We start from the raw sequence: 27764 nt of genomic DNA on the forward strand, positions 1-27764 counted from the left end.
TATGCCCCTTGCCAAGGCAGAGGAGGCATAGATCATGCAGGTCCGCTGGGGACATTTTGGAGCCGCACTCAATGCATTTGCAAAATGCTGCACACTGTGCCATCGCGAAAAGAAAAAAGAGAAGATAGTGCAGAGGTAAAGTTATAATACTTTGGGGGTTTTGGGTTTTTTTAGAAAGAAAGAAGATTGTAAAACAGGTAAGAGAAAAAACTTGGAGTATAACAAGGTAGCTATAAGAACCGTAGAACAAACACGAGGCAGAATCTAAGTGAGAGACGAACAGGCATGAGGCACAGTGAACAGCGGTCCCAAAGACTGAGTAAAATGATGGACACTCTGCTCTATTTATACTAAGGGTGGGAGGGGAGCGGAGTTTTCCTGCCAATAACCATTACCTCTCTAATCTTCCAGCCTAGGCACTGCGCAGGCACAGCACCCATATGTGTGTTGCACAGAGGCCACGACGAAAAACTTACTATTTTACAAATGATGTGGACAGATTAATGTGTGATGTAATTGGGTGAATGGGAATAGGTCAAGAATGTTTCATCAGAGACTAAGGTGCTCCTTGACCCAGAGCTGTCCCAGGAAGCTCAGGTGACTGCGGTGGTGAGGAGCTCTTTCCTTCAGCTTTGGTTAATCCATCAGCTGCATCCCTACCTGGAGGACTATTGCCTAGCGACAGTGACACATGCATTGGTTACTTCCTGGTTGGATTTCTGTAACGCACTCTATGTGGGGCTGCCCTTGAAGACAGTCTGGTTACTTCAGATGGTGCAAAATAGAGCAGCCAGGTTGCTGACGGGGACTTGGCGTTATTCTCATATAACCCCAGTCCTCTACCAGCTTCACTGGCTTCCCATCGAAGTCCAGGCTCAATTCAAGGTGCTGGTTATTACCTATAAAGCCCTTAACGGCTTGAGACCTGGATACCTAAAGGAACACCTTTAGGTATTTGCCCTACCGCCCCTGAGATCGGCAGCAGAGGCCCTCCTCCGGGAACCCTCCGTGAAAGATATTAGGAGGCAAAGTACCCGGAGGAGGGCTTTCTCTGCGGTGGTGCCCCACCTATGGAATGCGCTCCCCAGAGAGGTCCGCCTGGCACCATCGTTATTTGTTTTTTGGTGCCAGGTTAAGACCGTTTTATTCCAACAATATTTAATAGCTTTTAATATTGGATTATATATGTTTTTAATCTGCAGCCAGTGTGGATCTGAAATTCATTTGTGTTATGTTTTATAATATTCTTATTTATTTATGTAAGCCATCCTGAGGCCTTCGCGACAGGACGGCATATAAATATTCTAAATAAATAAATAAGTCCCAGGCAAGGGAAGTAAAAAAAGCCTGCCAGCACCAGACACAATCTAATCAGTATACAATACAGTGGGACCTTGACTCATGAACTTAATCTGTTCCAGGACTTTGGTCATGACCCAAATTGGTCAAAAGCCAAGTCAAATTTCCCCATAAGGGCCAGTGTAAATAAGGTTAATCCATTCTGCAACTATATTTTTTACTCACAAAAACGGGAAGCAAAGTGACAAAGAACAACAAATATCATGGCCATCTCTCCCCCACCCACTGATCATGCGGGGGGGTGGGGGGAGATGGGTGTGATCACGGGTGCGCTGGGGGGGGGAGCGTTCCATGCGCAGGGGGGGGGCGGGTGCAGGCGCACTCAGGCAGGGAACACGGTTGCAATCGCAGCCATCTCCCACCCAGCACAAACGCTGCCATCTCTCCCCCAACCCCCCACACAACCGCGATTGTGCCTGTGCAGGGAAGACGGGCATGCTCGTGATCATCACCCAATGCAGAGTTTGCGACCTGCAGCAAAACTTTTATGAAATTCTATTCACAACCCGATTTGGTCATGAACTGAGGCATTCGTGAGCCGAGGTACCACTGTGCTAGGAGATCAGAAGTCCATTTCTTTCTTTCACCTAAGCCAGCTATGTCCAACAGATAGTTTGAATGACAGCTCCCAGCATTCCTGTACAGAGTCTATGGTGGCTGGAGTAGACGGAAGTGAAGCTCAGCTGGAGGGCACCATGTTGAGAAAGCTTGACCGACGCCATAAAACATATTCCTTGGCAACAATCAGAACTGTTCTACTTTCCTACCTGAGAATAGGTTTGTGAAACAGGACAAGTTATTTTCTCATAAAGATTAAAGGAAGAAAGCACTATCACTCAACTTCATGTCTTCACCTTTTAGGCTGTATACCTAACCAAGTGTGTTAGTGTGTTATTCTAGAAGGTCTTGTTGTTTGCCATTTAGATTCTGTGCAAACTCTCTCCTCTTCCAACCCCACTTTAGGGAAGAGAAACTTCCCTAAAGAAAGCACAATCCCTAGCAGAACAATCAGGAATGAGTCTTGTGAGAAAAGATGCATGTAAGAAAATAACATGTCTGGTATCTTTGTGGTGAAATCACCTGCTGAAACAACTTGGTTAAATGCAGATTTTAGATATAAACACCTATTATTCCATTCCATCAAATGTGTGCATAATGTCTCTAGTTATTTTCCTCTAAGAAAGTTTTAGCTATTCACAGCAAACTATATAGATGGATACCATTAATTAGGATATGCATCTCTTTTTTTAACACCCACGGTCACCTTTTCTACTTCGAGTAGGAATTGCTCGCCATGTAATGTGCAAATAATAGTCTAGAGAGGAATTAACTTTAGTTAGAGATACTGTTCCAAAAACTCCAATAGCTTTGCATCTACTAAACATGTCAACTTCTTTATTTCTTGTTTCTTTCTTCTCTGTCTCTGACAATGTGAAAATGCTTAACTGAGAAAGTACCTGCATGTGGTAGGATCATGTCTCATTTGTTGTAGTCCAGATTCTTTGATGCACAAATCCCTTTACCCAGTATAGGGCCTTCAATACCTTGTATCTCTTCCTCACCATTACTCTCTTTATGGTATCTACCTCCCTCAGTCATTCATCTAGGAGATATTATTTTTCTTAATAATTCCAACTGGTTGCGTCCTTAATGGCCCCATGCTTCTTCTCCAGAATAAACAACTGAAGTGAGATGAGATATTGAGGCAGGCTTAAAAAGAGAGCAGCTGGTAGACTTGGCAATGAAGTGTTAAAAAAACCAGTGGAAAACCATCCAAGAATACTCCATCATTGATAGTAGTTGGGAGAACAGTTCTGGAAAAACTTCTTGTGCATCCAAAGAACATATGAGGGGCAGACTAGCCCCTCCTCTGCTGCCAGTCTGCCTTATGTACATTTGGCATATGAGTGTAAGATGCCTCAGCACATGCATTATTCTCCTCCACTCAGGACCCCTCCTCGCATTGAATGCATGCATGTAGAACCCTTCGGGGATGACAGAGGCAATGCAAAAATGATGTGGCTTGCTTTGGTAGGGTATGGACAGCGGTTGCATGGCTACACCGTTGCCTCCTTTCCTATCCCCCACCATACCAGGCTGTTTTAACTAATGCTACAGATCCAGTTCCATTTTTCTTTAAGTTATGTTTCTTCTCAACTCTGGGGAGACCTTTGCCTTTCTTGTTGAATAGGTGGACTGTGAAAACACTTCTCTAGCAACCAGTTTCTGATCTGATGGAACTTCAGTGGAATATTATTATGTAGATAGTACTATTTAACCACCTGGGTCAAAGTAACGTTATTTTAGGCTTCACATTAGTCAGAATAAAACTGTAAAGCTTCCTCAGTCAGCCGTTTTGCTTTCTTGCATTTCTTTTTCTTTGGGATGGTTTTAGTTGCTATCTCTTGTACAATGTTGCGAACCTGCGTCCATAGTTCTTCAGGCACTCTGTCTATCAGATCTAATTCCTTAAATCTATTTGTCACCTCTACTGTATATTCATCAGGGATATGATTTAGGTCATACCTGAGTGGCCTAGTACTTTTCCCTACTTTCTTCAACTTAAGCCTAAATTTTGCAACCAGAAGCTCATGATCTGAGCCACAGTCAGCTCCTGGTCTAGTTTTTACTGACTGTATAGAGCTTCTCCATCTTTGGCTGCAGAGCACATAGTCAATCTGATTTCTGTGTTGACTGTCTGGTGATGTCCATGTGTAGAGTCATCTCTTGCGTTGTTGGAAAAGAGTGTTTGCTATGACCCTTGTATTCTTTTGACAACATTCTACCAGCCTGTGCCCTGCTTCATTTTGTACTCCAGGGCCAAACTCCCCTGTTATTCCAGTTATCTTTGGCTTCCTACTTTAGCATTCCAATCCCCCATGGTCATAAGGGCATCATTTTTGGGAGTTAATTCTAGAAGGTGTTGTAAGCCTTCATAGAACCAGTCAGCTTCAGCCTCCTCAGCACCAGTGGTTCAGGCATAGTCTTGGACTTTTGTGATGTTGAATGGTTTGCCTTGGATTCGAACTGAGATCATTCTTTCATTTTGGAGATTGTATCCCAGTACTGTTTTTCCTACTCTTTTATTGACTATGAAGATTACTCCATTTCTTCTGAGGGATTCTTGCCCGCAGTAGTATACTTGATGGTGATCTGAATTAAATTCACCCATTCCTGTCCATTGTAGTTCACTGATTCATAAGATGTCGATGTTCAGTCTTATCATCTCTTGTTTGAGCACATCCAACTTGCCTTGATTCATAGATCTTACATTCCAGGTTCCTATGGAGTATAGATCTTTACAGCATCAGACTCTCCTTTCACCACCCGATACATCCGCAACTGAGTGTCCTTTTGGCTTTGACCCAGTTGCTTCATTCTTTCTGGTGCTACTAGTACTAGCCCTCTGTTCTTCCCAGTAGCATCTGAGGGGCTGATCTTCTGGCGTCATATCTTTTTGCCTTTGGTACTGTCCATGGGGTTTTCATGGCAAAGATACTGGAGTGGGTTGCCATTTCCTTCTCCAGTGGATCACGTTTTGTCAGAGCTCTCTGCTATGACCTGGCCATCTTGGATGGCCCTGCGCGGCATAGCTCATAGCTTCATTGAGCTACACAAGCCCCTTTGCCATGACAAGCCAGTGATCCATGAAGTGGTATAGCCCTCAATTTGAAACAGTGAAGCTTTCAAGCAAACACAGATAGCTTTTGTAGCTTGACATACAGTGCCTACCCTATCTGAATGATGCCATGGCCACTGATAGCCCTGGACATCGCACCTGCCCCTGTAAAAGCCTGACAAAAGGGTCTTTCCATGCCATTCTCCTAAGCAGGACTGCATTGGGGAAGCAACAGGCCAAGAATTCTGCCCCTCAGTCTCCTGCCTCATAGTCACCACTGGTTTCCAGCTGCAGGAACTGCAAAAGCTCTCTGCTGGTTAAGGAAGCTTGCCACCAGTGGCTGGAGATGTTGCTGCATAGTTTACCCACATGGACACTTTAAAATAAACTAAAAGGAGTTCGTGTGTTTTAAAATAAAATAACCACAGGCTGCACACCCATAGGGCCATGTTTGTATGCATGCCAAAATTAAGGTGTCAGGATTCACACTCTTTGAACTACAGTATGGATGGATGCATGGATGGATGGATGGGTAGACAGACTTCTTTTTTTATTATAGATTGTTAACCATATACTCAATCTGAATGAACACATCCATGTGGTAGAACCATTGATATAACTATTTTTGTGTATAGGAGGCTTGAAATTTAGCTAACACCATCAGTATTATTTATGTATAAAAGGCTTGGAAAGATGAAATGCAAACTACAGTTCTTGACTAGTTCAAACACCGTAAGAGGCAAATTATTTTGCTCCAAATTATCTGCCTGCTATGCTACTATATGGCAGACGGAACTTTCATGTGAGTTTTGAAATAAGCAAATCTCTTTTCCTTTATCTAAGGCTATTATCTGTGGTGTATCTAGGACACCAGTGACAATGCCAGATAAGCTTCAGAGTAGTTACACTGAATTTATCAAACATGACTAGGCTGCATTTTCTCATGATAAAGAATAGCTCCTTTCACTGTAAAATCTTGCATATTTCACAGTACATCGTCCAAATCAGAGATTTCATATTCCAGCGTAAAATTGTAATAGTGTAGGATAGAACCAGGCCTGCGACAACGTAAAATGAATTTTAGGATTTGTGACAGCTGGCAGTGAGATTCTGCCTATCTGATTCCAGAAAAGGGAAACCATATCATTAAAAATGATAACACATTAGAACAAACATGGCACATTCTACAACAATCCTTCCTTTAGAGGGATATGCTAGGATGTTCCATGCTAGCAAAGAGGTTTGCCAGACATGGTTATGGTTAGAGACTCACCTACAACTGAGTGTAAATGGCAGCGTACTAGTTATTTGCCACAGTGAAAGCATGTGAGGCCGGGCAGATGCTCATGAGAGAGAGGGAAATGTTCTCTCATTGTCTGCCCCTACCCTACGTAACTTCACACGAACAGATGAAGAGAGCCTGTATATTTACAACTCTGTGTAGGTGTATACTGGCATCACTTTGTTCAATGTGGGACCCTCTCTTCAGAACTTTAAACAAACAGGGTTTCCAGGGGTCCATTGCTACTGCTTATAATATATAGTATTGAACTTCATAATGCCTCTCACATAAATTGTGAATAAATGGTTATACAGCCATACTCTGTTATCTGGTGCCATTTATGAATCACCAAAAAAAAGAAGATGGAAGTGTTTCAGATAAAATGAACACATGCTGAGTTCTGTGTATAAATGCACGTGGAAAAATGTCTATTATTTATGACACTGCCTTGCTGAGCAGTGTCAGAAGACCAGGGTCCTGGTATTTACAAAAGATTTGGCCCATCTAGTATTATATTTTCTGCCCATCAGAGCACCTGATATTTTATGCTCCAGTTTTCAACATGATCTCAAGATGATTTTGAAGTTGACCTCACATAGACCCATTCTGCTCAACTGGCTATGTCCAAGCCATACCTTTTCTAGTTGAGTTCCCAAAGCCCTGATTCTGACTTATATATGGGATTTAAAACAATTGATATCTGCACTGTATGGTTTTAGTAGCTATTAGATCAGGTTATTGAATCTTAGGCCTGCTAGTGGAACCAGTTACCTAGAGAGATTGTGGCCTCTCCCACACTAGAGGCATTCAAGGTGAAACTGGACAGTTATCTGAGATAACTGAGATATGAGATGGTGTAAACTGGTGTCCTACAACAGCAGGGGCTTGGACCCTATGGTCTGAATGGCCCCTTCCAACTCTACAATTCTATGATTTAGAATTGCTATTCCAGATTTCCTACACACTTCCAGTGGGCACCCCTCCTTCATCCTGATCCCGACAGCTACCCATTAGCTGCCAAACCATCTTAGAATGCCCCATTCAATAAGCTGAAATGCTTCTTCTAAGGCTTACATTCTGAAATTAAGCACCTTAAGCTACCAAATTTTGTCCTTACTTCCTTTTGCCTTCCACTTACTCACAACTGGAATGCAACCCTCCAAGAGCTTCTCTAAAATTAAATTCAGCCCTCAGTCTAAAAGAGATTCAGCACCCCTGCACCAGAAGAATTATCCATTGCATTTTAAACATAAGAATGCTTGGAAGCACTGAACGATTTATGGCAACAGGGGAAAAGGCAGTGGCAGAAACTACCACCATAGGTCTACTGAACAGACAAGTGGTAGAGCAGCAATGATCAAGAGCCCCATGTTAGAGGCAGCCAGGGCCTTGTTTCCCAAAAACTTTAGACTAAATTTTAGTTCTGCAGTCCTAGGGAGCTAATCCAAATCCTCTATTTTTCTTCTATGCCTATTGAGCAATTTTCACAAGTGTCTCAGAAAGGATCTTAAAAGTAAACATTTGATAATATTATGAAAATAATCCTGAAAGTGGGGGAGGCAAATGAATGATGGGGCAGAGGGGCAAGCTAACCTTAGGCATGAGGAAGAGCTGCTGAACTCTGATATCCAGGTAGACTAGGCAGAGGCTTGGTGAGCCACAATTCAAAAGATATGTAAGGAAGAATGCAGTAACGGGGGATTGGACCAGCCTGCTTTCAACATGGCCAATACTTGCATCAACTATGCCCTATACCTTCTGTAGCTATGGGGCATAGTCTCCATTCATATGGAAGCATTTTCACTTCTCAACCCTTAGAAGCTGGAAGAACACAGAAAACTGGGCTTATGACACTACTGAAAATTCCTGCTCATTCCCAATGTCATATTTTACAATCAAAGGGGCTAGAAACTTGCCAAATATTAGAGTAGGCGCTCAGTTCTCCTTGGTATATGATCCTTCTGGTCATGCCATAGTAAAGGAGCTCATGTTCCACGTGTACAAGGTGCATCCAATGTTGGACTGAACACTGAAATGAATTAAGTTAGGCTAATATTGTCTCCAGTTCAACTAGCTTCTTCAGTTAAAGTTCTCAGGCAGGAACACCAGGTTCAAAACATAGATGTGTTTATGCTGATATGTCTGACTCATTTGAGCTCAACAGACTTCCTGTCTGCATCTGATCTGATCACTGCAAGTGACCCAAGTTGTGGATAGAGGGAGTCTGCAGATTTCTTATTCTGACATAGATTAATTTTAAGTTAAGACAACATTAACAATGCATGCCAGAACAGCATAGTTTCAGCTTTATGTTTGCACTAATTGTGCAATTAGCACAATTGGAGCAAACTTCTGTAGTGTCCCCCCCCCCCCCAATCACCCACCCTTTATTATCTGCAAACTGCAGCTCATCTTAGAGACAAAAGTCTGCTAGCTGGCTGAACTCATATAACAGTGAATCAGCACCAGCTCAGGGCTAATGAACTGCAGTCCAGGGGGCCAAACTGTGAACATCCATTGGATTCTCATCTCCTATCCAATTCCTCAAACATCCCTCCAACAAAATATTCTGCTATAGAAACAAAAAACAGAGCGAGTCAGAAGGGTCCTCCTGGCCATCTAGTCTGACCCTTGGCTCCAGCCGGCTCCACTCATGACATGCCCACCATGTGCATGGCTAGCCTATCCTTGAACACCTTCACCGATGGGGCCTCAACCACCTCCTGTGGAAGCCCATTTCATACCCTTGGGGTCCTAACTGTCAGGAAGTGCTTCCTGGCATCTAAATGGAACCTTGGTTCCCTGAGCTTTGCTCCATTGGAACACGTCCTGCCCTCCTCTGCAGGGGAGAACAGGTCTCTATCCACCTCTGTGTGACATCCCCTCATGTACCTGTATGTTGCTGACAGATCCCCTCTGGGTCTCCTCTTCTCCAGGCTGAAGAGACCCAGTTCCCTCAGTCTTGCCTCATAGGGTTTCCCCTGAAAACCAGCTACCAACCTTGTGGCCCTATGCTGCACTATGCTGCACTATACCAAGCAGCTGCCTCTCATGGTCCAAAAGAGGTATTCTGGGTTTCTCTGAAAGGCTGCAGAGGATGTTGGGGCATAATTGATGGAATGAGTAATTTGAGACTAGTGCCCAGAACCCTCAAGAACATTTACAGGGACACTGTTTAACTGATGTCCCTGCAATGTTGCCACCCTGAGCAATTGCAGTTGGGCGTGAGGGAAATACTGTTGTCTACCATATTGGAGACATGTTGTAGCTGCAGACAGTGCTGGGTTGCATGACTGCACTAGAAAAACAATATAAAGCAGTATCTTACCTGTGAATTATACACAGCCCTAGCTGTAGGGCCCTAAAATCGTGGCTAAATGATGGAAACAGATTTTTTTCAGTAACAGAAATATAGGGGGAAGAAGGACTAGAACACTTCACATTCAGCATAGCTTGCAGTTACTCTTACAAAAGGACAACAGCTGGTCAGCTGTGTAGCTAGAATCCAAGATGCAGCCCAAGCTTCAAAGCTATATGATATTTTGGGAGTTTATTTTCTCACACTTTGGGGGATTAATTTGGGGCAGGACAATAGCAGGTGCATGTTATTCATGCAATAACATTTAGAAAGGGCCTGAACAATTCTTAGCTGCACCAAAATTGGTCAAACTACAGTAAGCTACCTTGTGAGCTTTTATCTGCCTCAGGTAATGTCAGGCTGATCGACTGCTGTGTGCACTCTGTACTCATGATTGCTGCTGGGAGAAAACTTTGCAGATGTACAAAACAAAACTTCTTATAGAAAGAAAGAAAAAAGAAAGAAACCTTGCAAATAGTCTAATTTTTTTAAAATGTTGGGGAAAGGCAAGACTTTGAAAATATTGTAATTGGAACTGCTGAATTTAATGAAGCAGGATCAACTGTCCTACAGGTAGAAGCTGTCATTAAAAGGAAATGTGACTTCACCCAGTGTTAGTGCAGGGAAGAAGTATTTGGATACAGTGATTCCAATCAGCTTCAGGAAATGGGACAAAAATACTCTTCCCAAGGAGTGAACGCACCCTAGAGTTGTTTATCGTTTTCCCCATTGCATCCTGCTTGTTCTTCTGTTTCTTGCTTTGGACTAGACAACACTGGTGGTGACGGGGAGGAGGAGCAGATGCCACTGCATGCTTGCTCTCAGCCAGCCAAATGAGCAAGTGGTGTCAATCATGCAGAAGAGAATGGAGAGCAATACATGTAGAGACCATGGAAACTCTAAATCCTGGAATTGAATTTGTGCAATAAATTCTAATAATCACTTATATGCAATTGAGGCTCATCGTCATTTGCTTATGGAAAGCAGTCTATGTACATGATGAGTGTTGTCACACTGAAACTATAGTTCTCACCTTATTTGCTAGAAAGTAAGTTCCATGACATGAATGGTTAAATAAGCATGCAGAAGAATTGGCTATAATACACTCAAGTGACCTAAAGAGGAAAAGAACAGCCTTTGTTAGATATATATTGTGTTCTGAGAATCATATCATACTTGGTAGCCCACTTGATCTACAAGAATAGCAGTGGTCCCTCCTTGTACACACTATTCCTTTGGCTTCAATTTCAGTTGATGGGATAGTACTGGAGTCAGTTCTTGCTAAACAAATGTGTGGCATGCCCTATTCCAAAGCAGCATTTTTAATTAAGTTGCGGAATGTAAGTACTAATGAAAATTGACAGGGAGAGAGATTCATTCCAGACATAAGATGAGTACACTGAGTTTTAATCTCAAGCCTGATATTGACTTAATTTCAATTAATTTAGCCTGGGGTGGATAAAAATCAATGCATGTGGGTGTGGGTGTTTAAAGTGGACTTCTACAATTGCTCTACTATTATAAGTTTCTCTTTCAAATAACTTGGTTTAAAATTATATCTGAGGTAATACAAACAAACTTGGAAAGATTATGCCCAAACTGTCTCCAAACTGAATCCATAATGTGAAGCTTACTATGCATGGGAATAACATAGTCTACATTGACAAACCACAACCTGTGATAGTCTAGTCTTAGAATTAGAAACCATGGGTTGAAATGTATTTGCAAACCAGGATCTGTAAGTCATGATTTGCCATTATGTCTTAATTGTCCAAACATTAATTCCAACAATTTTTCTTCTTTCTGTAACCAAACCCTCTAGATGTTGGAGTGTCAGGTAGTCTGAAAACAGAAACACATGAGCAGATTCAGTCATAGTTTGCCAAACTGTCTGGAAGCACAATATTATTCAGAAGTAGTCCTTATTCGTGTTAAAATAACTTACTCCAAAGAGGGTGAACACAGGCTTATTAGTAAGTGTGAATCAGATTGTGCCATTAAGCTAATGCCCGCTGGTCTACTTTAAAAATTAACTGGGAGCAAAAATACATGATTTTTTAGGTTGACCATTTGGATTCAGAAGGACATGAATTGCATTTATTAATGACAGCATTATTAATATTTAGACTGATCATTAGATGATACAATCATTTTTTCCAACCACTTCAACAGCATTTCCTCTTCAATTTCCAGTCCATTTTCTATCAGCATTGCCCATCAAATTAATCTGTGAGCAAGGTTCAGAAAGTAGGTCTTTCCTGGATTCCATGGCCAAACCCCAGGTTTTCATGATATTATATGTTACCCTATCTTCACCTCTTTTGCAAACCTTTTGAGGTATAATGATCTATCAGTGATTCCACAAGTACTGGCATAAAGCACCTCAATGCTAAATCCATGGGGAAGCTAAAAATATATATATGGGGGAAAAAACTGCAGGCAGGAAGCTAGCAAGACATCAAAGCATTTTTTTTCCAGAGAGTATTTGAGAAAAAGACACAAAGTTGTCTGGACAGTTTCATGATTCATCTTCTTTGCCATCTGTTAGGAGAAATGAACCATCTTGGCTCATTAACACATAAACGATCCCCTTTTATACATTTGTGTTGACCCACTGACCTGTACCCTACCACTCAGATAAAGACAGTGTAGTGATGATGAATGCTTTAATTCCACTTTCTGCCTAGTTTGACAAGCTCTACATAAATGTTCAAGAATGCTAGTGCCCTATTTTTTGTGCTATATTTAAGGCAACTAATACTTCATCCAATAAACCAGCATTTAAGAAAATGCCAGATCTCCATCTTCTAACACTCTGTGAGACAAGCAAGGATAGAACAACTAAAATTAATCTGGTGGGGAGAAATTTAAAATTTTCTTTTGTAATGTCTGTGCCAAAAGGTTGATTTCATATTTTCCTCATCTGGATAGTTCTCAGTATTTCCAATCAAAAGTGCCTGTTGATTTTGGTATGTGTCTAAAGGAGACAAAGCAGCATTAAAAGGATTGCATTTGATGAGCCAATAATTATTGCCTTAACAAGCACAAACACTTCTGGTTTAGTTTTTTGGAGTGACTTTTTAAAGTGTCCATCAAAGTCAAATCTCAAAAACAATATTTGGGCATTCCTTAACATCAAATGTCATGGGTTGACCTCTTGACACATTTCATTTGTGCAAAATTAATTTTCAACTCTAATGGATAACAGTTACTGAAATGTCTGATCTCCCATTTTCTTTTGCATATTATACCCAAAACAAGTACCGCTCTCTTTAGTATTAACATGCAAAAATCAGTTGGCATAACTTACTGTGTGCAGCCATAACAAAACAAGGAATTGAATGCAGTTAAGATTAGAATTTTTTACTGGATTTGTGCCTGTGTTTTTCTGATGAGTATTTTTTATTGTTTAAAAAATATGTAAGCAGGTAATTGAAAACGTACACACTTAGGCTCACATTATCCATTTAAAAAAAAACTGTTTTATCATTGCATGCATTTTTAGTAAACTATCTTATCAGAACCTCCACTCTGGATCTACCCTTCTTCCATTAAGTCTTGATAGGCAAAGGTGCTTTATCAAGTTCTATCTTTTGCCTTACTTTCTCTTTAAGCTCTGAGTAACTCGTCCTTATCACTGATCAGATGGCACCCACCCACAGTGAATGGGCAGAATGTATGCATGGATTGAGATCCTCTGGGGGAAGAACCAAGGTTACAGTTAAAGATTGCACTGCAATTTGCAGTCCTGTTCTACTATAATTTAAATAGTCCTATCTGGAGTCAGTTCTACTGCTCCACAATGGAAAAGAAGACAAACCTAGAGCAAGTCCCATCTATACCTAAAGTTATAAACTCCTACAACTAGAAAAGATCATCAAAAGTAAGGAGGTTTCACTGGAGACCAAGGGCAAGTACATTTATACCACTGTATTCCCAATCACTATGTATGGGTGTGAAAGCTGGAGGTGAAATTTAAAAAAAAAATTACAGGAAGAAAATTGATGCATTCAAAACATGATACTGAAGGAAAACTTTATGTACATGCAGGACTGACAGAGAACCAAACAAGTGCCTCATAGATCAAATAAAGCCAAAACTTTTCCTAGAAGCAAAAATGACAAAACTGAGGCTGTTATACCTTGGACACATTATGAGAAGGCAAAACTCAGTGGAAAGGCCAATCATGCTAGGGAAAGTCAAAGGCAGAAGACAAGGAAGACCAAATAGGAGATGGATTAACTCCATAAAGGAAGCCACTGCCTTGAATTTAGAACAGATAAGCAGATTAGGACATTTTGGAAGGCTTGCATTCATATGGGCAGCATTACTCAAAAAGGACTTGATACACATAACAATATTTATAACATGCCTTTTTCCTTCCCAGAAGCTCAAGGTGGCTTACATAATTCGCTTCTTCCTCTCAATCTTATCCTCACAACAACAGCCCTGTGAGGTAGGTTCAGCTGAGAGCCTGAGACTGCTCAAAGTCACCCAGAGAGCTCTATGGCTGAGTAGGGACCAGAACCTAGATCTCCTGAGTCCCAGTGCCACACTCTTAACCATTGAACCACTCTGGTTTAATCACAAGGTTGTGTATTCTTTTTAAATTAGCCTTGTTTCGGAATGCATAAAGGTAAAAGAATGCAATGCAGCCCAAAGGCTTATTTTGGTTCCTAAGACAAATTACCCTTAAATTCACAGAAATAGCCATTTCCAATCTCATTCTCCTTCTATAGCCACGCAAGCCCATGTAACAGGTGTGCAAATATTGCTTGCAAAATCTTGTGCAGATGTCATGTTATCCACCAGTGCTTGGGGGGATGTTCTTGCTTGCACACTTATTGCTTGAAGGATTTGCACAAATGCTGCACCACTGCACAAGGGGGAGTTCAATTGCACACATAATTGTTTTCAGCATTTGCCCAGTTCTTGCTCCATTGTACAATGGGTTGTGGGAAGCTGTGAAACAATCATTCCTGTATTCCTCTGACCCAACTGCAGAATAGATGTGAATAGAAATATAGTACCTCTTTCCTTAGTAACCTGGAAAACTATGAACAGGTTACTTGTGTTCCTGAACATTCAGTGTGCTCTTCACATGTTAATTGTTGAAGGACAACAGTTCTTATGGATTAAAAAAAAGTTTAAACCAAAATTGAACAGACAGTCCTTCCAGATGGTATCTTCAAACAAAGGACATTCTTCTGGCAGCTTCAAATAAAAGACCGACCTCTTCAAAAGAAGGCACATGGCCACCCTGAAACTGGGAAAGGGAAGAAATTGGGCTGTATAAGGGAAGAGAGGATATGAAATGTTTCTTTCATGAACTTCCTTACCTTGGTGTAGCATTCAGTCCAAGGAGTCTTAAGGGATGCATAGGATGGTGCCCTGCCAGATTTTTCCATGGTATGTGCTGTCATAGGCTAGAGGGCACTTCTATCAGGTGCAGGAACTGTTGTCCTCAGCTTAGAGGGCAATGCATGCAAAGGTACAGGGTGAAAAGATGCCAGCAGGGGCAAGGAAGAGTACAGTTCATGACACTTCTATGCAAAGCTCAACTGCATACAAAAATAAGTACAGAGACAAGAGTAGTAATTGGCGATAACCCAGCCTCCCTAGCTAAGGAAGGCGACAGAGTGTTAATTAAACACATCCAGCTTCTTCTTGGTAACCATGGGCCTTTGAAGTATGTGGTAAACAACTGTCATCAACTTGCTTGCTCTTCTTTCAACACAGCTTAATAGCACCTGAGATGAAGAACTTCAAACATTTAATAGAGGAATTAAATAACTTTAGGTCATAGAAAATTGCATAATTATACAACATTGCAAAACCTGAATAATCACAGTTATTTGTTTTCTGCTAGAAATGTTCTCCACATTCCCCAACCTGGTGCCATTTATAAATCACCAAAAAAGAAGACAGAGAATTGATTTACATAAAATGTGCTTATACTGAATTCTGTGTATAGATGCACATGGAGAAATATTTAATTAGTTATGATCTTCCTTACCACTCAATGGCTGAAATTACTCTGGGCAGACCAAGTATTATACTTTAAATAGAAACTCAGTGTCTCTCCCCATAAACTGTGCCCAGGTGACCTGTGTGCGACCCAGGTGTTCTCCACATACAGTTGTTGGGCACCTTCAGGACCCAGTTCTTCCCTGGGAATGGATATCCCTTCAGGTACAAAACCAGAGGACAAAATCAGGTATCCCTTCAAAACCAAAATCAGGTATCCCTTCAGAAAGAGGCCTGTGCTCTGTAAAAGAGGGCGTATGGCCACCCAACCTTAAGTTACCATTGGCTATGCTGTCTGGAAGAGATGGAAGTTGTGGTGTGTTTGCACTCCCACATCTAGCTGTATATATTCTAATTCAGGCGACTGGCTGAGGCTATCACTAAAAGGTTTATGTCTCTGAGTGCAGCCCAAATGAAATTTTTCAGGTGCTTCATGTTCATAATAGATCAGACAAGCCACCCCAACTGGGCAACTTCCAAAAATATTGGACTGCAATCGCCATCATTTCCTAGCAAGCGTGGCTATTGTCCATACTGACTGGGGAGTGATGACAGTTCTGATCCAACACTTCAGAATGGTGCCTGGTTGGGGTCATTTGGTTTAGACTTGAACTGGCTTTTCAATTCTTTCAAGACAGGGTGTTCTTCTGAGCAACTTATTCATTGCATGAGTTTATATCCCATTACATTTTCTAGAGAAAGCTTACATTTATGAACAGTATAATTGTGCATCAGTACTGCTTTATAAATTATAGCTCATTTAATATAATACTGCTGAATTAAAACACTTCAGATAGATGGATAAATAAATGGCATTTTGAACCAACAAGCTGAATCCCAACTATAGATGATTGATATAATAATACATAGCCTGTGTCCTACTTCTCCATGAATTTAGGCAGTCAGGTATAGGTGTGGGTGAGAATTTCTTTTATAAGAATTTACCAAAATTTCCAAATTTCTCTATACACTAGATGACTAGAATTTGAGATTCTTTAAAAAATAACATCAAAAGGAAATTGGCAAATGTATTCATCCCTATTCAAAGCAGACTTCAGTTTCTAAAAAGGACCATCATAACTTCATAACAAATTACTTCTGATATTTAAAAGTGAAAGATAAATAAGTGAAACAGCATAGTATAATTAGTAATAGTGTCAAGTAAAATCTGTAGCACAACATAAAAGTCTTAGCAGTGAGGTTTGCCCTAGGTAATGATGGATGAATCCCTGGTTTAATTAATAGCAGGGGCTGATTATTTCTGAACGCAGTCATGAGAACTCTGAGCTCCTGATGACATAATCAGGAGTGCCAGTGGGTTGAAATCCCTCCTCCATGAACCTTGTGCCTCTTCGCTAAATTGCTTGATGTAATTGTTACAGCAGTAATGGAAGCAAGTACTTTTCCAGTCTTTCCATTCTTTCTTGCATGTGAGTCAAGGAACAAAGTAGGAGGACCTACCTGTAAGGTTTATATCAAGGCCCACACCTCACCAGAGACCCACTGAGAGGAGTAGCCAAAAAATTGAATTTGTCACCATAGAGGGAAAAGTGATTTGTATAAAATTGGCTTATGCTGATTTATATATATAGGTGCAAATTTGGGAAAATATGTAAATTAAATAGAAATACAATACATTTCACCACACTGTGAAAGATGGTGACAGGTGATCTATAAGCCTGCTCAGATGCTTTTTCATGGGGAACTTCAAGGCCCAGTTATCCCTCATGGTGGTGTTTTCCCTTTATACTGGACTTGGACTGGACATGTCTTCCAACAGAGGGCACCTTCAAAGTTGAGCACAATCCTCTGGCAGTTCTTTAAACAGAGGACTGGCATTTGAAGAACATATGGCCACCCTGAACCTCCTAGAATAGCTTCTCTTCTTCACCACTACAACCTGCTTATTCACCTGGCTCCCACTCTGTATTGGGCATAGTGCTGGTGGCAAGGAAGAAGACAGATGGTTCTGCCTGGTTGCTCATGGCTCTCTGCTGGACAAGCCATAGCAAGGATGACAAAGTGGATGAAGAAGGAAAATGAGGGTGAGAAGGCAGACTCAGTGAAGTCGGGGGCCATCAAAACTCCACAGCATATCATATCTTCTCTTGACAAGTAAAGTTTACATAAAAACAACAGCAGGGCATGATTAAAGACTTAGCTGACTGGATACACCTTAGGCTGTTGAATAGGATGAGAAGGTAAAGCACAAGAAGTGAATGAGCATGCAAAATGGAGATTACAGGGTACGCTTATGTTCAGATCTTGATTATTGCTTGGCAGGAATGTGTACAAGTGGCGAGCAAAGAAGAGTCAAAGCCCAGCACACACGTTTTGTTGCAGAGAAAATATGTACTTTATACACATGCATGCCATTCATCAATGAAGCTCTTTGCTTGTATTTTATAGTCAGGAATCAGTTCCTGTCTGCTAAATGTAACCCATGAAGAAGTCTTTAGTGTAGTATGCAATCTCATGCAATTTATCAAAGAGAGTTTGGCTGACAACCCATTTCAACCAAATTGTGGTTGTCTCATAGGATGTGAACAGGTTTTCAATATTTTTGATTTCTAGGATCTGACCTCATCTAACTATAGAAGGGGAGATTTTTAAAGTCTGAGGCCATTTGAGGGGGATTTGTTTGCTTTATCATTTGTTGTTGTTGTTGTTAATGTGCTTTGATCAGCTGAGTTCAAATCTTTCTGTACCTAAGCAATACATTTTCACTTTGATCCTACTTAAAACCAAGAGTGGGAGCCAAGATGGATGATGCCAATTTCTTCCAGTATAAACTTGCAGTTGTATCTGATTTATCTTGTACAATAATATAACATCCGTACAAAAGGCATTAAACCAACACTATTAATCCTCAGGTATTAAATGATGATATGGAGCCTGGTATATAAACTGGCCTTCTGTGATATGGTGATATGTGAAACATGAAAAGGAAAATCTAGAATGGTTGCTAAAATCATGACATCCCAGTTCAAACTGAATCATATGCATCATTTTGTGATCAGGATCAGAATTAAAGATTTAGTGCTATGAAAGTAGCATCTGAAATAATCTTTCAATGACAGTTTTATCAATTCTACTTGTTCTATATCTATTTATATCGATATGTTCAATATTTCTATTTAATGTATGGTACTTTTACAGAAAAGTATGAACTTTTACAGAAAAAAAGGTCCAATGGTTGTTTATTTCACAGATGACAGCCGTAAGAAGCAGCAATAAGAAAAACAAGCAGTATGTTACAGAAGCACAAAAACTGAGCACCAAATAGATGGGAACTAGTCTTTGACAGAAAATAAGCTGTTATAACTCAACCGTTTCATATCTTCTTGGCCATCTTATAGCTCTTATCATTTGGATGCTCCATGCAAAATATCAAGAAATCTCTCTAAATGCATAGGATTATATATTGTAGCAGGGATAACCTGATCAGAATCTCAGGAGAGGAATAGCTTAAACCAAGCACCTTACAAGTAGCTTACCAGATCAGGACAAAGGCATCCCAGAAAATAAAAAATAATCAGGACATCCCCTGCACAGTCAAACAAATTCAATGCCTGATTCCAGCTGCAAACTGACACAGAAGGAGGCAGAAAGGGCAGGACTAGTGAACAGGCCTTCCTCAGTAAAAACCTTGAATATTTTAGGATAAGAAGGAGTAGTCAGAACATTTATAAAGCCAAAAGGATATTGCTGGAATGGCTTTTCAATGACATAGTTCATTGCATTGCTCCCCCACTCCCATTTCCTGGGAAATGCTGCTATAGTAGATTCCCCCACCCCATTTGTTCTTCTTCACCTGGTAAGAACTTGAGCTGTGCAGAAACCAAGCCAGGAACTCCAGTTTCAAATACCACTGCATATCTTGCCAGGCCTCTTTGCTTAACTTCTGCAGCAGCACATGAACTGGTTGTGTCATGACTCCCCTGGGTGATTTGTCAATAGAAAGCTATGTATCTTTGCTGCCACTAGGAAGGCTCTGGCACTACTCAACATGGCCCTGGTTCTTCAGATGTCCTCGGATATGCCTCCCTGAGAGGCAGAGAGCTCAGCTTCTGAGGCAGAGTAGAATGATGAATGACCACCTACACCCCAACAGTGTGGTTGCCGCAAGAAGTAAAGAAATGCTAGATTACAAAGAAGAACATGAGGAACGAACGTGTAAGAAGCATGGCCCTACTACTGACTAGAATGATGGACAGATGGCCTGTAACAGACTGCCACTGAACCCCAGATTGCACTCAGGAAGCTTTGGCTGAAGCAACGTTGTTTTACGAGCTCCACTGCCTTTTCCAGCCTTGCCTTGTGACTGAACCTCTGTGCTGAATCCTTGGAGCCCTGCCTCTTGGACTGTGTTCTGTACCTGACTGCTTATTTGAGTTTGACCTTGGCTTCACTTCAGACCTCTCCTCTAAAAAACCCAACTTGCCTACTAATACTGTTCTTGCCCCCTAAATTGATTTGTCAATTGAATTTGCCCTTGTACTAGTCTCTCATTCCATCTGAACTAGATAGAGTAGTTCACTATTTTATTTCCCTTCATATTATGTTTTATTGAAAATAGAAAAGACATTACTCTACCAGAACATGGAAAAGCAACGGTCTTTCCCACTCCAGAGTTTGGGTGAAATCCCATGCAATCTTCACTCCCACAGTACAGTGGTACCTTGGCTCACAAACGCCTTGTTCATGACTAAATCGGGTCGCACACTAAAATTTCATGAAAATTTTGACATGGGTCACGAACTCCACATTGGGTGGCAACCAAGATCACAGTCATCTCCCCACCACCACCCCCCAAGTGGGGAGATGGCCACGATCGCAGTTGCGTTCATGCAGGGAAGATATGTGAGATCACGAGCGTGCTCCTGCAGGAAAGATGGGCACAATCTCGGCCATTCCCCCCAACCAGCAAGATCGCAGCCATCTCACCACCCCCTCAAGTGGGGAGATGGCCATGATCATGCTGTGGGTGGGGGGGGGGGGAGATAGCCGAGATCGTGGCCATCTTTCCCCCCCACCCTCCAGCGCGCCAGGATGACAGGATGACAGGCATGCGCTGGGATGACAGGTGCGATCTTGGTCATGCCGGGGGGGGGGGGGGGGGGGATAGCCGGGCTTGTGGTTGGGGGGGGGGATTGCTGCAATCTTTGTTATTCTTTGTCACTTTGCTTCACATTTTTCTGATTTAAAAAAATGGTTACAGCATGGATTAACCTTATTTACATTGAACCTTAATGGGGAAATTTAACTTGGCTTACAACCAATTTGGGTCACGACCAGAGTCCTGGAATGGATTAAGTTCAGAAGCCAAGGTACCACTGTATACCAGAAAGAGTGCCAGTGTCCTTTCAGGTCAATTGGCAGAATGCTCCACCTATCTGGAAAGGTTAATCGGTCTGCAACACACATCACCTGTGAACAACAAGAGTCTACTATTTACCTCTTGATAGCTGTGGCATTCTAGTATTTGTTTCCCAGTTACAAAATATATCCCAGTATTTTGTGCTGATAAATATTGTAAGAACAGAAGAAGAGACGTGCTGGATCCTCTGGCACTCTTCACACAGTGGTCAACCTGATGCCTGGGAAGCCCACAAGAAGACATGAATGCAATAGTAGCTCCCACTCATGTTCCCAGCAATAGGTATCCAGAGGCAATATGCAGTGATCCTGTCTAGCAACCACTGATCACCTTATGCATCATGAACCCGTCTGATCTGCTTCTAAAGAGATCCAGGTTGGTGACCATCACTAAGAGTTTACACATAGAAAACTAAGGCTTTTGAATTACTCATGAGATGAATTAACCTAATATGTTATTATTTTAATAGGGGAACTGTTGAAAACCACTCATTCTACTTAGGGCTCTCTTTTATTAAATTTGTTTTGTTTTTAATAGAAGGGTAAAAACATCTACCCTGAACTAATGATTATAGATGGCATCATTCCTCTTCATTAGCTGGGATAATGAGCAATTTTCATTCCTTGAAAACCAGCAGCATCTACCAATGAGCTTCAATAAGCAGCAAGGTGCTTAGCAGATACTAAGGCTACATTGATATTTCTCTTCACTTCAGGCAGTTTAAAGAAAAGAAAACAACCTCTCCCTCTCTCCCTCCCTCCCTCCCTCTTTCCCTGTGTGGGTGTGTGTGTGCAAACTATAACCCAGCAAGGATTCAGTTTCTTCAAAGAATGCAGTCTTTAATATATTATCAACATGGATGTCTAATTTTTAAAAATATATACAGGAAAGAATTCTTTTCAGTTAATTTAAAAGCTCCCCTCCCTGCCCCAGTATCACATGCTATGATGGATGTTGTTTTAATCAACAGTAGAAGCTCTTGCTTACTTCCTGATAAGAGGCATGCAGTCACTTTTAATAGAATGAGGTTATGGCAGTTTTCCAGACAAAAGGCAATGTGGCACCCTCTTTATTTAAAACATCTTTGCCCCACTTCTTTTTCTCTGTTCCTAGAGCAGCTTGCAGAGATCAATAACTCACTGCCCACAGGCTTGTAATCTAAAGGTATAGCACAAAAGGAAAAGGAATTGGGAGGGAGGAGAGGGGGAAAAGCAAATCAGGCACTAGATTCTTGAGAACAAAGTTAAGTACTGGGCCAGTCCTCCCATTAAGCACAGTGGGACAGGGAGAAGGGGTGAGGTGTTGGGAGGGCAGAGCTCTGTGTGAAGCTACGTTGCTTCCTTCAGGCGCAGTGACAAAAGACTGCCCTGCTGCCAATCTTGATTCAACTGTCAATCCAGTGGGCTTTTGTATACAAAATGAGGGAGGATGCAGGCAACAAAATGTCTTGGGCTGTCCCTGGTTCTGCAGGTTATGTTCCTGCTCATCACAGCATTTGATTTAATAAGTTGGATGGGCTGCAGCTTCCTCTCCTTCTAGTGACCTCAGTGATGGCAGTTACGAAAGTGATGAAGGCATTCCTAACTTGAAGTTGGCTTCATGATAGGCACTGCACCTTCCAACTGAAGCATCCCTGCCCATTGTACCATTGTCTTAGGACAGGAGTCCTGCTGAGGTGTCATTTGTATCTGCTTCTTTTGGGATCTCCTCCTTTCTGGTTGTTATTCAGTAAAGGCTGTGCCCTCATCACGTTTTGCAAATGGTATTAACAGGGAATGGTAGCTCAGGAACCTTTCTTCCACCAGTTTCAGCTGGCTTCAGGGTGTTCATGGAATCCAAGTCTGATCTGGAAGCTGAAAATACAAATGTCCCATGATGAACACCCCGCATCAAGTCAGACAAATCACCCACCAACAGCATCACATTTTTGTTTGGAGTGAGCTTCAGGTTGCAAACCCTCATCCAGTCTGTTGCTGCAATAAGGCATCAATTTGGCCTCACCTGCAGAAGATGAAAAGGAGAAATAAAGCTGCATACCTTCAATATACTAATGGCAACAGACTCTGAAACTCCCTGTGACTGCACTCAGTAGTTTCATGTAGACGTTGAATAAAATGGGGTAAAGCCTGACCCCTGAGGCACTCCATGCTAGAGAATCCACTGTGCCAAGCAATATTCCTCAAGCACCATCTTCTGCAACTGACAATCCAAGTAGGAGTGAAAGGACTGCAAAGCAGTACCTCACAGTACTATCCCAGACAGTCACTCCATACAGATATCATAGTATTGAAAGCTGCTGAGAAATCCAGGAGTATAAACAGGATCACACACACCCTGTCTCTCTCACAGCATGCGTCATCATACAGGGTAACCAACGCCAAAACACAACCAACATGGACCCAGTAGTCAGTATCATTCAAGAGTACTTGGAGCAGGTTGGTCTTCACCCACTCAAGAACCTTACCCAGGAAGGGTATGGCTTTCTCAGAAGTGGCCTCACTGCTGCCTTCATGACATGGGACCATTACCTCTCATAAGGAGGCATTGATCACCTCCCTGGCCCAGCCAGTGGTTCCCTCTCTGCTAGCTTTTATAAGCCACAGGAAGCAAGAATTCAGTATATATATGTTTGTGTGAACCTGTTCAAACCCTTTGTCAAGATATTTGAGCTGAACTAACTGAAACCCATCCAATGAAATTAGACCAGTTTGTACTATGGACACCTCACCTAATGCAAGTGCAACCACTACCACTCCTAATGAAATTGAAGTCTAATTCCTGATGGATGCAAGAAAATTTATCTGAGACATACCTAGCAAATACATTATGGCAGGCCTCAGAGGGGTCTAAGATGTCCATGAGGCTGCACTTAATAGATCCTGAATGACTCCAAAAAGCTCCATTGGGCAGCAAAGAGCAAAGTGGTCCAAACTTAGTAATTGTCTTTATTGTACCAATCTGATATTTGTGCTTCTTGGTAGTACATAAACTCATATAGTATTCTCCTTGTGCTTCCTTTATCCACTGGATTTTCCAAAATAGAATATGAGGCCAAGGATTGAGTCTGCTTCAATATGTAACAAGGTTAGAGTGCAAATAGTTTTATAATGGTGCTAGGGCTTGAAATGGAATTGTCATAACTAACAAGAACTTAGGAAGGATATTTTGGCATTTATTCTAATTATCACAGGCACAGAACCTACTTATTCATAAGTTGTATAAGTTTCCACAAGCAAGAGTTCTTTTACTTCAGTGGCATAAATTGAACTGGGAAGGTGGTAGGTGAATATAGGAAAATACTGGTGGAGCAATGCAATGGAAGACGAAAAGCCCCAAGTTAACAGGTTAAGAGCCACAGATAATGGAATCTAGGGATACATGGTGATATTGGGATTTGAAAGCATCACAGTATCTGATGGCTCATTGTAGTATGAATATTACTATAATTTAGTTTCAAAGGATAAAAAGGGGACTTAGGGCTTTTTTTTTTTGGTCTGGATAGCATTTTAAAATCCAAGAACCAAGGCTTTTAATTAGACATAGCCCTTCCCAGGCCTGGATGTCCATGGGGCAAAAATGATATTCAATGTCATTGTAGCTCAGTTTTCATCTAGCCCTATTTGCAGGATTTTTCAGAACCAAAATAGAAACAGTAAACTGAAGCAGACCCTATGGTACAGTTAGTAGATATGTTGCTTCCTAATGTAATGGTTCTTGGGTTCAACTATATCAGAACAGGGCAGACCTGAGCAGTGGTTTAGTTAGGTAACTGTAGTCTTTGAACTTAGTGATTTTATGGGGGGTACTTTTAAGGTGGCGATGTGCATTGCTTCCCTTCAAAAAGTGGTGAACCAGCCCTACTGCATTTGGGAATGCTCCTGCTCTAGGTAATGAGTGGGACCCTGGACTTTTTCCCCAGAGACCTTCCAATATGTACCATTAGTACTCTGAACCAAATGTGTACACAGATGAATCTACCTGAGATTGAAATTTCCCAACTTCCCAAACAGTGCCACTCTGCAGGAAATCTCTGCAACCTTTTGTAGCCGGCATTTTGTTTACAAAGGACTGCAACAATGTGAATCTATGGACGAATATATGAAGGGAATCTGGCAGTGCTGGGATATGTAAGAACTGTTCCTAAACAGAGTTATACAGAGGCCATGCAGGTAACGCAATTACATATTCTACTTGTATCTTGCCCTTCCTACAAGGACAGTATAATGCCATTTTACTGTCAGAACAATGTGGCAATATATCAAGGCAATTTCAATGTGACAATTTCAGAAGCAGAAAATGGCTCAGGCCACCTGCCCCCCACCCCAGGTTGGGACCCAACACTGGGTTCCCATATCCATCTCAAACACTCCAGCTCCTGCACTACTTTTGCTCTCAATAAACACATTTTGGGAATGAATGCTGAACATTTGGCTGTGATACAGCTTTCACATTCCATTTCATACAAAGACCTCATTCCTAAACAAACTTCCTAATGGGCAAATAAGGCCCATTCAACAGTGTAGAATTTGCTTCCAAGTAAACAGGTATAGTACTGTGCTGACTGTGCATTTACTTTGAAAATTCCACCAGAGATCATGAACTGCTGAGCCATGCAGCCAAACTCCAGTCCTCTGACAGTAGTTCAATGTAACATAAACTCTACTGACTGCACTTAAGCAACAAGCATGTAATAGCCAATGGAAGCATCTGATTGTGGGAATCATCATATCTGCTATAAAGCCTATATTCATTGCAGTCTTCTGGAAGCAGGTTGAATTTCACAGCTTTAATGTCTTTCCATGCCTTTGACTAGAGTTCTACAAAGTGTTACCTCTTCAGCACAAACCTGCAGCACCAAAAAAGTCAGTTTTATTGATGCACAGAGCTGACCTCACTCTTTCAGGCATTTTAAATGCTAGAGATTAAACCAAGGGCTCTGAAGATGTTAACATCTTCAGTGGGTGATGTTCCAGAGCAACATCACACATGTAGAGATAGTATTTGCTCCCTTCTTCCCTAATGCTGCTTGTTAAAACACTACTGTAGCAATTACCAAGCTGACGCCTATATTTTTTCATAGGGTCTTTCTGGGACCAACCCAGGATATTTTGATGCTGTTAAACCAGGGAAAAACACATGGGCCCATGCTGCCCATCTGGGGCTAGCTCCCAGTGTTCAGTCATCTGATCCTGGATGTTATCCTCACATGCTCCTGGCTCTGCAGAAGAAAAGCCCTTGAAACCTGCAATACGTTTAGACCAGCAGTTTCCAAATGGGGCACTGATCACTTCAGGTCTGCTCAGAACTGGGTGCAGCAACACGTCCATCAAATCTTCTACGAACAGCTGTGCTCTCCGCAGTTTCCACCATTTTATAGTAGTGGGAAGGAAAAAGAGATCCCACACCTGTGGGATGAGGGCTGTGGGATGCATAGTTCACATGAGTTTTGGGTTAGACAGATTTGGAGGATCTGAGGCCATTAGAGGATAACAAGAGAAAGCCCCTTTTCTCACAGCTCCTATGCCATGCTTGTTGTGTCCAAGCACCTTTAGCTACCCAAGGAAGGATAGCAAGTACTCAAGGATAGCCACATTATTTTGTTACCTGTGGCAGAAAGTCCCCAAAGCTCTTCTTCCTAAGGGTAAAATTACAATAATAGAAATGTATCAATTTGCTGCCCTTTCATGGGGGAAAAAACCAGTTACATGAAGGAACTACTTCACACTGCCTCAGTGTGAAGCCATGATACCAGGACATGGAGGAAGAGCTTTCCCCTCACCCTGCAGCTCCTGTTAACCCACTCAAACATGCTCTGGGGTGGGGGAACTTCTGGAATATATATGGAGCCCTGTGGAAGTCCATTCACACAATGCTGCCGCCAAGCCATACATACATATGAATTTGCCTTCCCATGATGCATTGAATCAACTGTGGTACCATGGCCTGAACTGTCTACCCTGCCTGACATCAGCTTCCAATCACTCAGGCAGAGGTGAATGCTTTTGCTTTGCTTTTCCCCAGCTCTGCTTTCCAAGACTTTTTATCTGGGGCTGAACTCTCATACCAAGAATACAGTCTGCCACCCAGCTAGAGCCTTAATGGAAGGTTTCGCTCACATTCCCACCCAAGCAGGGGTCAGTTAAGATACTCCTATGTTTGTTGATCATTAAGCAACAGGGACACCCAGGAAATTCATCCAACTGGCTCTGTGTGTGTGTGTGTGTGTGTGTGTGTGTGTGAGAGAGAGAGAGAGAGAGAGAGAGAGAGTGGGAGAGAGAGTGCGAGTGAGTGAGTGAGCGAGCGAGCATGTGTGTACACACACACGCACACCAAGAAAAAAGTAGGAACACAAGAAACATTCTTAGGCTAGTTCAGGATAGTGGTACATCCAGCCCAGTATGGTGTACACTCCAGTAAGCACCACATTCCTTGGGAAAAATCTGTTGATAGCCACACGATGGCAGTAGATAAGGCTAAAGCCGGGGGGGGGGGGTGACATCAGAGCCAACATGGGTATCACCCCTTTTTGGTCTTTCTGCCATCCCTTTCTTTTGCCTTCTCTCTCTTTCTCTTTCTATGCTACTGCTAAATGCTACCAACAGTATGTTTCAACTCCTGACAGTCTTCTCCAGCTGGCAGCAGTTTTCCAGGACTTCAGGCAGGGACTGCTGAGATGCTGGGCTCTGAGTCTGAGGTCATCCATATGCTGATAGTCTCAGGCTCAGAGCCCAGCATAAGC

Source organism: Varanus komodoensis, unplaced genomic scaffold (assembly GCF_004798865.1).
Source record: "Varanus komodoensis strain SLA01 unplaced genomic scaffold, ASM479886v1 scaffold14_1, whole genome shotgun sequence".
In the NCBI taxonomy this organism is placed as follows: domain Eukaryota; kingdom Metazoa; phylum Chordata; class Lepidosauria; order Squamata; family Varanidae; genus Varanus; species Varanus komodoensis.